The 12446-nt window shown below is 43.0% G+C and overlaps 1 long non-coding RNA gene across 3 annotated transcripts; it reads right to left on the bottom strand.

The window, feature by feature from the left end:
- Positions 1–1831: 1831 nt before the first annotated feature.
- LOC121487853 lies at positions 1832–12377 on the bottom strand. Of its 3 annotated transcripts, none has more exons than XR_005986923.1 (5): positions 12089–12377; positions 10621–10792; positions 7721–7844; positions 5241–5390; positions 1832–2737 (listed from the first exon to the last, which is right to left on the bottom strand). It is a non-coding gene; the product is annotated as an uncharacterized LOC121487853 (long non-coding RNA). The 3 variants fall into 3 exon arrangements; XR_005986922.1 differs by having other exon boundaries at positions 7721–7819; XR_005986921.1 differs by having other exon boundaries at positions 7721–7816.
- Positions 12378–12446: the final 69 nt, after the last annotated feature.

Raw genomic sequence — 12446 nt, 5'->3', positions numbered from 1 at the left:
ACAGAGAGAGAAGTGGGCAGAGACATGGGTAGAGGGAGAAACAGCTACTCCCCATGAGTAGCCCAACGTGGGACTTGATCCCAGGACCCCAGGACTCCAGGATCAGGACCTGAGCCAAAGGCAGACGCTCAACCACTGAGCCACCCAGGTGTCCCTGGAACAGCATGCTCTTGAACAGTTCTTCAGTCTTTGTGTGTCTCACAACAAATACAGGACAAAAACCTTGTAAACTGTTCATCAATGTGGGGTTTCCATCTAGTTTTAAAAGATCCTAATGTTGATTTTTTGAAGCTTTGTGATTTTCCTCTATAAGCAGATTGTATGGAGCAGAGACCCATCTGATCTAGAAGTAGGCGAGTTTCTTATTATTCACAAATCTAAGATAATAATCATGTTTTCCTCCCAAAAAGCCTTCAAAAGGCTATAAAAGTATTTTTTTTTTTTTACTGTAGACTTCTAAATCAAAGGTATAAGTATTGGATTACACATAGGCCAGTTTTTTCCTGGTTCATAGACTAGCACAGTGTGAGCTCAGATTCTAGATCCAAAAAAACCTGAGCTCTTTACACCGAAAAGCTACTTGGGCCAGTTGCTTAACTTTGTGCTGTTTTAGTTTACTGATCTGAAAATTCAGGTTATACTTGTCTTTTAGTGTTCTTTAAACATTCTTGTGGTTTTTACATCAAAAACAAGCAAACAAAAAACTCCCCCGTAGAGCACATCCACATCCTCCTCCAGTTACATTTATGGTCTCAAGTTTCATCACATGTGTACCACCAACTCATCTCAATCTGGCTTCAGCTGCTTCATTCCACCTAACCCTCAGTAACATCGTCCCAATCCATTTTACACAATATGTCTTAGCTGCATTAGATCCAGTTAATCACCTACTTTTCTTTTCTTTCTTTTTTTAAAAGATTTTTAAAATGCTCCCCTGTGGGGAGCATGATGCGGGATTCGATCCCAGGGCCCTGGGACCACAACCTGAGCCAAAGGCAGAGACTCAGCCACTGAGCCACTCAGGTGCCCCAAATCACGTCCTTCCCAAAACCGAGACTTCCTTGGCTTCCCAAGATGAAACTCTCCATTGTGCTCTCCTCTGCCTGCCTCTTCTCCACCCTTCTTCCTCTGTCCAACATTTATTTAATTTACTGGATTTTCTCAGCCTTCAGCTCTAACAGTCTTCTCTCCCTCTACCTTGTATTCTCCACTCTTTACTTTAACATCTAGAAAGCAGTATTGTTTTCATACTGACAGTCAACTAATCCAGAAGTTGTGAAGTCAATTTACTATGTCCTGACTCGCAATTTGGAAAAACTGAATTGGACTAGGAAACATCATGGCGCATTATATGGAGTAAGGATAATTAGGAAACAATCCACATGTCCCTCAATAGCAAAAAGAAAAATATTTGTTGCCTATCCATACTACACAGCCATAAAAAGGAACTACAGACATGTGGAATGCCATAAAAGTCAGTATTTTCTGTAAAGGTCCAGGTGGAAAGTGGTACATATTTCAGGCTTTGAGGACCATTCAGTCTCTGGCACAACACTGTATAGCATGAAAGTAGTTACAGACAATATGTAAGCAAAGGAGTCAATGCTATCTCCCAATAAAACTTTATTGATGGGGTAGCCCGGGTGGCTCAGCGGTTTACGCCACCTTCAGCCCAGGGTGTGATCCTGGAGACCTGGGATTGGGTCCCACATCGGGCTCCCTGCGTGGAGCCTGCTTCTCCCTCTGCCTGTGTCCCTGCCTCTCTCTCTCTCTCTCTCTGTGTGTGTGTTTCTCATTAATAAATAAAATATTTAAAAAAATAAACACAAGCTTTAAAAAATAAAACTTTATTGATGGACACAAAATTTCAAATTCCATACAATTTTCACATCATGAAATATTCTTCTAGTCCCCCGACCCAACCATTTGGAAATAGAAAGCCATTCTTAGCTCTCAGATTTTTTTTTAAGCTCTTGGACTTTTATATAGTCAGTTGGCCAGATTTGGCCTATAGACTGTAGTTCGCAGACTCCTGTCATAGATGAACCTCAGAAACATTATGCCGAGAGAAGCCAAATATAAAGAATGCATACATGGTGTAATTCCAATTACATGAAATTCTAGGCAGTGCAGACTCATCTATAATGATTGAAAGCCTGGGGCCCCTGATGGAGGTGCGTTAACAGCGCACATGGGAAATGGAATTTTTGGAGGTGATAGGAATTTTAATTTTAGTTGTGGTGGTGTACAGAGGTATATGCTTTTGTCACAACTCCTTGTGTATGTAATATGGATGTATTTTATTATATGTAAAACATACTTCAATAAAGTTGATTAAAAAATAGAGTGCATCCCATATAGTGAGGGTTATCATGTTTCTGAAACTTGTAATCCAGTCATGTACATTCATAGATACGTATTGAACACATCTTCTTCCATCCACAACGAGGGTCTCCTTGACATCCCCCATCCCAGTAAAGGCACCATCACCCGCCCAGTGGTTCAAGCCAGGAAACTGGTGTCTTTCTCATACACTTCTCCTTCCCCAACATCTTCCAATCCGTGTTGTTACACATACCTCTTAAATATCTCTCAAAGCTGTCCACATCTCCATCTCCACTCCTTGTCTCTGCCATACCTCAGCAACCTCTGTAGCCAAACCATTCTGAACACAACCAGTAGAGTAGTCTGTTAAACAGGGAAATCGGATCTCCTGCTGAGAAGCCTTGGGTGGTCCCTGGAGTGAAGCAAAGCACGCATCCTTCACATGGCCCACAAATATGATTTGGCCTCCTTTCACCTCAGCTCTCATGTATCCCTTGTTCTCCCCCCCCCCCCAAGATTTTATTTATTTGAGAGAGTGAGCGAGAGAAAGAGAGAGAGAGGGAGAGCACATGCACACTACGGGAGGAGGGGCAGAGGCAGAGGGAGAAGCAAACTCCTCGCTGAGTAGGGAGCCTGACCACATGGGGCTCGATCCTGGGACCCTGGGATCATGACCTAAGCCGAAGGCAAATGCTTGACTGGCTAAGCCACCCCAGTGCCCCTCCCTTGTTCTTCTACTACAGCAAGCCCCTTCCTGAGAAGTGGTTTTCTTTCACTGGATTGTTCTCTCCTTCTTTCCCCTTGATAAACTTCTAACCTCTTTGGTAGAAGTTTAAATATCATTTTCTCAGGGAAACATCATAAGTGCTCATATAGGCACCTGTACTTTTTCCGTGTGCTTAGCACAATCGTAATTATTTGTTTAATGTCTGTCTCCCTTAATAGACTATAAATGCCATTTCTGCAGAGACAGAGTCTGTCTGTAATGTTATTTTGTCCCCAGTAACTGGCACGTAGACTCTAAAAATGGTTGGAGAATGAATGAATGGATGGATAATGAATCTATACGCTGGCACAATGTGCAGATTTTATTTCCAAACATTTCCAGTGTTTTCAATCTGGTTTTAATGAGTATCACATTTTAAAGACACTCTATGGGCCAAGTAAGCAATTTCACATCCCAGGTCTCCATAGTCCAATGTCTGGGATGCAGTGTATGATTATTGAATGCATTAATTCAACAAATAATTTCTGAGAGTCCACTACATGCCAGGCAGTATTCTAGGAATCAGAGTTACAGTGATTATAAGAGTCTTTGCATTTGTGGATCTTACATTGCATTGGAATGAAGAGATAACAAATAGCTATCTAATATTAATTAATTTTAAGTACCATCAGGAAAATAGAGCAGGATAAGAGAATAGAGAATAAATCATGAATGAATTCATCTTTCAAGCTGTAAATTCGAAATCTCTGTTCTGAAACATTGAGAATATTTGTTCACTGATAATTATCTGGAAATAAAAGAAAATCAACCAAAATAAACCACTACCATGGACAATTTACCATTAATTTTCAAGATCTTGAGGAAGGCATTCCCACTGATTTTTCTATTACTCAAAGGACCTTTCTTTGATGTTTGAGTAGTTCTCACAATTCACAGACCTATCATCATCCAAATATCATGGGAGCAGAGTTGGGCATGAAGTCTTGGAAAGTCTGAAGCAAGTATGTGAAGATTGATGCAGCCATATGAAAAAAATTTTTAACTGTCATCTTAAGCCACATTTCAACTTATGTTTAAGATTCTTTTTTCCCTAAAGTAAAATTTTAGATGATATTAAATATTTTAGTTGACATTGCAAAAAGTAAAATAGCATGAAAAGGTAAATTCTAGGGCAGCCCAGGTGGCTCAGTGGTTTAGCGCTGCCTTTAGCCTAGGGCCTGATCCTGGAGACCTGGGATCGAGTCCCATGTCGGACTCCCTGTGTGGAGCCTGCTTCTCCCTCTGCCCGTGTTTCCAGCTGGAGAGTTCAATGGGAATGAATCAACACTATATTAAACGAGGTGTCCTTCAACAGAAACACAAAGCCAAGTTTACGGGTCGATCGGTTGATGAAAATGCTGTGACCAGAGCCTCAATGGACCCTAACCTGGAAAAGCCACAGCTCAACATTTGCTAATTTAAATGTTCATAGCAAATTTATAGAATATAACTGCTTTGAAAAATAAGAATCAACTGTATTACCCTTTTATTTAAAAAAATATTTTATTTGTTTGTTAGAGAGAGAGAGCACAAGCAGGGGGAGAGGGAGAAGCAGACTCTTCTTGGAGCAGGGAGCTGGAAGAAGGGCTCAATCTCAGGACCCTACGATCATCACCTGAGCCAAAGGCAGACACTTAACATACTGAGCCCCCCAGGAGCCCCTGCTTTCCTTGTTCTAATTATGATGTGATTTCTCTGAGTCAGGCAGATAGAGTACTAAACTCATCCCCAGATCCGTATTCTACTAGTTATTTCTTCCACATTTTAGTAGAGTCATACATTTCCTATAGTAACTGGAGTTTCAGAGGTTCAGAAAAAGCATAAATGGAGAAGAAAAGTCTCCTAATTAATTCACCTTTTATATGGAAATTCTTAACTCATTTGCATTTTGAATATGCAGTATCTTTAAAGCTACCTCTTATGTTGGGTTTCCCATGATTTCAGATTTTTAAATTTCCTTTTTTTTTTTTTTTTGATGTATTTTAGGAGGACTTACTTGGCAAAGCTATTTCCTTTCCCCCAAATGTCACAATGGAAAATTAATGAAATAAATTTAATTGCTCTATTATCCCACACCAATTGTGGGCAGAACAGTTACTTAAAATAAAGGTGGTGAAAGCAGAGTTCCTGCACCAGAGAAACACTCTACCTCAAATATTTCTTTCAAACAGCACCATTTCAAAATGCCAAGTTGTAGGTTGGAATCTATAAGGTCCACCATCTCTCTGGAGAAATCCATTGCCGTGTCTTAGTGTTCTACTGGGGGCAGGATAGAAGGATGAGGAAGTGTTCCAAACTTCTAAACAAGAGCAAAGAACAGATAACATTTTTAGCCTCAGGGTTTTGTTTCAGCTCTGGCCAACATAGAAACGCTCCCAAACCCATCGTATCTATCCAAGCACCTTTCATACAATTTGTGTCAATGTCAAGGGTGTGAGAGTTGCTTAGAGACCCAATTTTTAGGCATGGTTTTTCCACAGTAGAGCCGAAATGCAATGATTTCAAGACAGAATTGCTTAATATTGTTTCTGCTAATAGGAGAAACTGAGGGTCTGGTGGGAAGTAGGCTTATAGCTTCTTCCCGCTAACTTTCTGATCTTTTCCAGCTGGAGCACCTGCTCTTTACCCCAGTGCTTGTTCAGACCGGGAGTCAGTAGTGGTGGTGCCTCTTACTCTTACCTCCATAATTTCAATCCCATTCGCCCATCCAAATAAAGATAACCTTTAAAAAAAGATTTTTTTTTTTGAGAGAGAGAGAACAGAACAGGGAGAGGGGCAGAAGGAGAAGCAGACTCACTGGCTGAGCTGGGGGTTGGACATGGGGCTGGATACCACAACCCTAGGATCATGACCTGAGCAGGCACGTAACCAACTGAGCCACTCAGGCACTCCAAAAATAACTTTTAAAAAAAAATTTATTTATTTATTTATTCATGAGAGACAGAGAGGGAGGCAGAGACACAGGCAGAGGGAGAAGCAGGCTCCAGGCAGGAAGCCTGACATGGGACTCGATCCCAGGTCTCCAGGATCACGACCTGGACTGAAGGTGGCGCTAAACCGCTGAGCCACCCGGGCTGCCCCAAAAATAACTTTTAAAAAGAAAGTCATACAGCAGAGCAGTCCCTCCCTCCCATTATCCCCAGGGGAATACTTTCCAAGACCCTCCAGTGGATGTCTGAACCTTCGGACAGTACTGAAAACATATATGCTGTGTCTTTGCCTATACATCCCTATTGATGTTTTATTTTTTATTTTTTTTTTACTTTTTATTTATTTATGATAGTCACACACACACACACACACACACACACACAGAGAGAGAGAGAGAGAGAGAGAGAGAGAGAGAGAGGCAGAGACATAGGCAGAGGGAGAAGCAGGCTCCATGCACCGGGAGCCCGACGTGGGACCTGATCCCAGGTCTCCAGGATCGCGCCCTGGGCCAAAGGCAGGCACTAAACCGCTGCGCCACCCTGGGATCCCCTCTATTGATGTTTTAGAATATAGGGGAGGTTTGGAGGGGTGAGGTCTGGAGCTGGTGACCAAGAGAGAATTCTTGAGATGTCTTTGGTGCAAAACAGTGGTTTTATTAAAGCACGGGGACAGCACCCGTGGGCAGAAAGAGCTGCTGCCCTGGGGTTGTGAGGGATGGTTGATTATATATCCGGGAGTTGGGGTAGGTAAAGAAAAGAGAGATTTTCAAAAGAATTTTTGTATGCTAAAGAGGACATAGGAGATACTGGAGGCCTTGCTATTGTCAAGTTAAGGTTGTTTTTTCTTCCACTAAAACATTAGTTTTAAGATAGTTGGGAGTTTCCTTCTGGAAGTTAGGTTATTGATAAGAATGCTTTTTCTTCTAAATCACTAAGACATTTTGTAAACTGAGGCGGGACTCCTGTCTATAGAACTAGAATCTCTGTAAGTTGACTATTTGTTCTTCCTTTCCCTTAGCTTTAGGGCATCCAGGAATACCTGAGGAATGTCACATACATCCCACCCAGGAGTGGGGGCGTGGGGTTTGCAGGGTGTGAGCTTGTGCTTTGTCCTCAGCTAGCCTTCTGCTCCCCATCATTATGATAAAGCTTAATTTATAAACCACAGTAAGAGATTCACACTAATGATAAAGTAGAACAATTACAACTATAATCAATAATAAATGTTACATGAATGTAGTCAATCTCTCAAAATATTTTACTGTCCTGTACTCACCCTTCTGGTGATGATGTGCGGTGATAGAATGACTGCAGAATGAGAGGAGGTGATGTGAATGATATTGGCGCTGTGAGGGAAGGTTAGGCTACCACTGACCCTCTGATAATCTGTCACAAGGTGGATCATCTGCTTCCTGACTGTGGTTGACCTCTGGTCCCCGACAGCGCAAATAATGGGTGGGGTGGGGGTGGTAGTAATTAGTGTAGTATGATTTGCATAAAGCATAGCTCTCTTTTTTAAGAAAAAAAATTTAAATTTATTCATGAGAGACACACAGAGAGAGACAGAGACACAGGCAGAGAGAGAAGCAGGCTTTCCACGGGGAGCCGGATGCAGGACTCCATCCCAGGACCCCGGGATCACAACCTGAGCCAAAGGCTGACACTCAACTACTGAGCCACCCAGGTGTCCCAAGCATACCTCTTTTAATTCGTCTGTAGCCACGCTAAGCAAAGATTGTGTGTTTGCTGGGCATACCCAGCTTCAAGTCGACCCAAGCCTCTTCCATTTGGATCTCTGCTGGAGAAATTCTAGAGTAAGCATTCTGGAATGAAAGGGTGGGAAGGAAAGAGGGAGGGTTCCATAGTATCATTGTCAGCCTCCCTTTGAGCCTCATTTCAGGTGACAAGGAGGAAGATGGTTTTCTGCTCTGTATCCATAACCAGAAACAAGTGATGTCTTAGAGGTGATCTTGGAAGGGTTTGAGGAGCTTCAGAGACCTTTTTTAAAAAAGAGAGAGAGAGGGATCCCTGGGTGGCGCAGCGGTTTGGCGCCTGCCTTTGGCCCAGGGCGCGATCCTGGAGACCCGGGATCGAGTCCCACGTCGGGCTCCCGGTGCATGGAGCCTGCTTCTCCCTCTGCCTGTGTCTCTGCCTCTCTCTCTCTCTGTGACTATCATAAATAAATAAAAATTAAAAAAAAATCACTTTAAAAAAAAAAAAAAAGAGAGGGGATCCCTGGGTGGCGCAGCGGTTTGGCGCCTGCCTTTGGCCCAGGGCCCGATCCTGGAGACCCTGGATCGAATCCCACGTCGGGCTCCCGGTGCATGGAGCCTGCTTCTCCCTCCGCCTGTGTCTCTGCCTCTCTCTCTCTCTCTCTCTGTGACTATCATAAATAAAAATAAAAAATTAAAAAAAAAAAGAGAGAGAGAGAGAGAGAGAGAGAGAGAAAATGAGTGTGTGTGTGTGGGGGGGAACAGAGGGAGAGGGAGAAGCAGACTCCCTCCCAGGATCCTGCGATCATACCTGAGCTGAAGGCAGATGCTTAACCGACTGAGTCACCTAGGCACCTCTCTTTTTTTTTTTAATATAAATTTTATTTATTTATTCATGAGAGACACACACACACACACAGAGGCAGAGACAGAAACAGGCTCCACGCAGGAGCCGGATATGGGACTCCATCCTAGGTCTCCAGGATCATGTCCTGGTCTGAAGGCGGTGCTAAACCCCTGAGCCACCAGGGCTGCCCAAGGAACCTCTCTTTTGTTTTTTCTTTTTGAGGGGTAGATTTAATTGATTGCTTCCTCTGCTCTTTGCAAAACAGACCTGTCTTGCAGCCTTTTAAGCATAGAAGCCTTCAGTTTGTCAGTAGAAATTTCAGAGAAATTTTCAAGAGGGAATAGAAGATTTTAGACACCGTGGCCCACATGGTGGTTCTTATGAAGCCCTGATTCATTTAAATAAAAAGAAATAATAGCTGCTACAATAAGCTTCTTTGTAATCATCCTAATGTATTTTTAATGTGATCCTTAGTTGTACATTGAAACTCAGTTCCCACATCAGGGCTTATTCCCTGCTGAAATTCTTCCTCAAAAAATTCCTTTTACATTTTAACACGGCACTCCATTCTCCAAGTTATCCCCTACTGTTCAGAGATATTAATGTCACATGGAATGTGTTGCCTCATTGTTGCCAGAGGGCTCCAAATCACAGCTTGCACAGATGATGAAGCATCGATGTAATGAATTAATTTATCTTAGAGCATCTCCTCTTCTTTGAAGGCCATGTGGGTCCTTCAGCGTTTGCTTGAGTAATAGATTGTCCTTAATGACTGGGGTTTTTTTTTCTTGTTTTTAAGAAGAGACAAATATATAGCAACCCATGTTGAACCATCTCAGCCTTCTTGGTATTTATTTATCTTTCAACTCCCATTAAGCAAATATGTTGAGCTGCTTGATAAAGATTACCATAGATTTTGGAGGATGTATGTCCCTGCAATTGTTTACAATCCCCTCCCTCACTGGAGTTCTAAGAGAAATAATGAGTTCAGGTGTTGGGTGCCTCATAGATAACAGACATATGTAGCAGGCTCTCACCAAAGGGGTGCCAGATTTAGCAAAATAAATTTAAAAAATAGAGAGTGCCCATTAACTTTGAGTTTCAGATGAGCAGTGAAAATTTTTTATTATAAGTGTGTTCCAAATATTGCATGGGGCATATTTAGACTTATGCTAAAAAGTCATGCATTGTTCATCTGAAATTTCAAAGTTAACTGGGCATCTTGTATTTCACATGGCCACCACGCCAGTCCCTCCCCACCCCACCTTCCTGCTTGTTGTCTCCAATTTTGCTCTATTTTTCTCTCTAACAAATTTGGTCAAGGGAGTGGTGTAGGAATCATCTGGGATATTTTCTTGTATTCATAATGAAGGCCACAATTTCCTCTAGGCAGTAATTAGATTTTTTAAAAAGGCATTGCAAATACAAATCCTTGCCACAAGCATAGAGTTTAGTGCATTGCATATAATAGTACTCAAGACTATTGATCTATTGAGTGAATGAATGAAAAAGTGCTGGACAAAGATAGTCTTTATGCATATGCATTGAGAAACAGGCGGTTTGATGTCAGCTAACATGATCAATTGCTGTTGGAAGAGATCAGAAGGGTTACAGAGAAGGAAGACATGATAGAAGGGGGTACAGTAGGCTGAATAATGGCCCTCCAAAGATGTCCTGTCTGAACCCCCAGGATGTGTGAATACATTATTTTACACGGCAAAAGGGACTTTGTAGATGATTCTCGACATAAGATACGGAGATTATCCTGGATTATCCAGTTGGGCTGAATGTAATCACAAAGGTCCTTCTAAGAGGGAGACAGGCAGGTCAGAGTCAGAAATGATTGCCAATAGAATGAGAGAGGGGGGGCAGGGGTGTGGGATGCCTGGCTGTTGACTTGAAGCAAGAAGAAAGGGTCAAAGACCACAAAAATTGGCAGATTTCCAAGAATTGAAGAGCATGGGTGTTATTAGTCAGCTAGGACTGCCAGAATAAAAAACAACAGACTAGGTGGGTTAAAAAATAAATTTATTTTCTTACAGTTCAGAAGGCTAGAAGTCCAAGGTCTAGGTGTCAGCTGAGCTGATTTCTCCGAAGGCTTCTCTTCTTGGCTTGCAGGTGGCCTCCTTCTCACTGTGTCCCCACACTACCTTTCCCCTGTGCATGCACTGCCCGCGTGTTTCTTTGTGCGTCTCCAAATTCCCTCTTCTTCCTTTTTTAAAAAGATTTTATTTATTATTCACGAGAGACACACACAGAGAGAAAGGGGAGACACACAGGCAGAGGGAGAAGCAGGCTCCCTGTGGGGAGCCCGAGGCAGGACTCCATCCCAGGACCCCAGCCAGGATCACGCCCTGAGCCGAAGGCAGACGCTCAACCGCTGAGCCACCCAGGCATCCCCAAATTCCCTCTTCTTATCAGGACACCAGTCAGATTGCTTGGTCCCATCCTATCATTATCCAATCACCTCTTTAAAGGTCCTATCTCCAAAGCAGTCACATCCTGAGATCCTGGGGGTTAGGGCTCCAACATATGAATCTGGGGAGGCATATAATTTAGCCCATAACAATAACGGGGTCAAGTGGAGGAAGTCTGCAAAATAACCCCCAGCTCCCCAGAGTGGAGACTAAGACCATAGATAACATAATAATTCAGTGCAATGCAAAAAGATCCAGACCAGGATGCCAGACTGGAGGCCAGACTGGAAAAAAGGACTTTAGTGGGACAACTGGCAACAATTTGAATAAGGTCTGTAGATTAGGTAATAGAATTACATCAGCGATTAGTGTCTGTTTTTGATCATTGTACTATGGTTATTATGCAAGATGTCAGTATTTGGGGAAGCTTGGGTATGCCTGAATGGGAACTCCGTACTACTTTTGCAACTTTTTTTTTCTAAGTCTGGAATCATCTCGAAATGAAAAGTTAAAATTAAAACAAATTAAAACGAGGGGCACCCTATTCTCTCCTTCTCCTTCTGGCCCTCCCCTGCCATTCTGAGCTCTCTCTTTCTCTTGCTCTCAAATAAACTAAATCTTTAAAAAATTAAAATGAAATAAAAGGGGGTAGCTGGGGGATCCCTGGGTGGCTCAGCAGCTTGGCGCCTGCCTTTGGCCCAGGGTGCGATCCTGGAATCCCCGGATGGAGTCCTGCGTCGGCCTCCTGGCATGGGCCCTGCTTCTCCCTCTGCCTGTGTCTCTGCCTTCTCTCTCTCTCTCTCTCTCTTTCTCTATGTCTATGATGAATAAATAAAATCTTTTTAAAAAGAGGGTAGCTTAATAGAAGAGAGAAAGAGACAGAGAATGAGGATGGGCTTGGATGTGTCAATGAAGAAAGAAAAAACAAGGAAGGAGGAAAAGAAGCAAGGAGGGCTGAGATGGTTATCTGGGGCTGGGGTCCCCAGTGACCCCCTCCTTCTGGGACACTGCCTGGGAGCTCAGCATGTTTTGCGAGGCAATATTCAGTGAGTCCCACACTGAAGAGAAGGCAGTAGGTCCCCCCCTCTTACCTTACTGGAGCTCCCGTTCAGAAAAGGCTTCACACGTGAACTTCTGGATTTGTCTCCTAAGCGACCTAACAGCGTGTTGTGTGCATTGGAAGGGTGACTTGTTTGCACATTAACATTATACCGTCCTCTTGGTAACTGGGTTTTGGTATCCCTTCTTCCTCCACCCCTTGTCTTCCCATCTCTTTCAACTTTTTTTTTTTTTTTGAGATATAATCACACGCCAAAGAAGCGCACACCCAAGTCACTTCGCATCCCCCCCACCCCACCCCACAGCCTCCGACAAGCGCTTGCCTACTTTCTGTCGATGCACGAGCCTGCTCTGGACATTTCAGGGAAACGGATCGCGCATTCGGTGCAC

This window comes from Vulpes lagopus, chromosome 3 (assembly GCF_018345385.1).
Source record: "Vulpes lagopus strain Blue_001 chromosome 3, ASM1834538v1, whole genome shotgun sequence".
Lineage (NCBI taxonomy): Eukaryota > Metazoa > Chordata > Mammalia > Carnivora > Canidae > Vulpes > Vulpes lagopus.
This window is presented reverse-complemented; position numbering and strand designations above follow the sequence as displayed.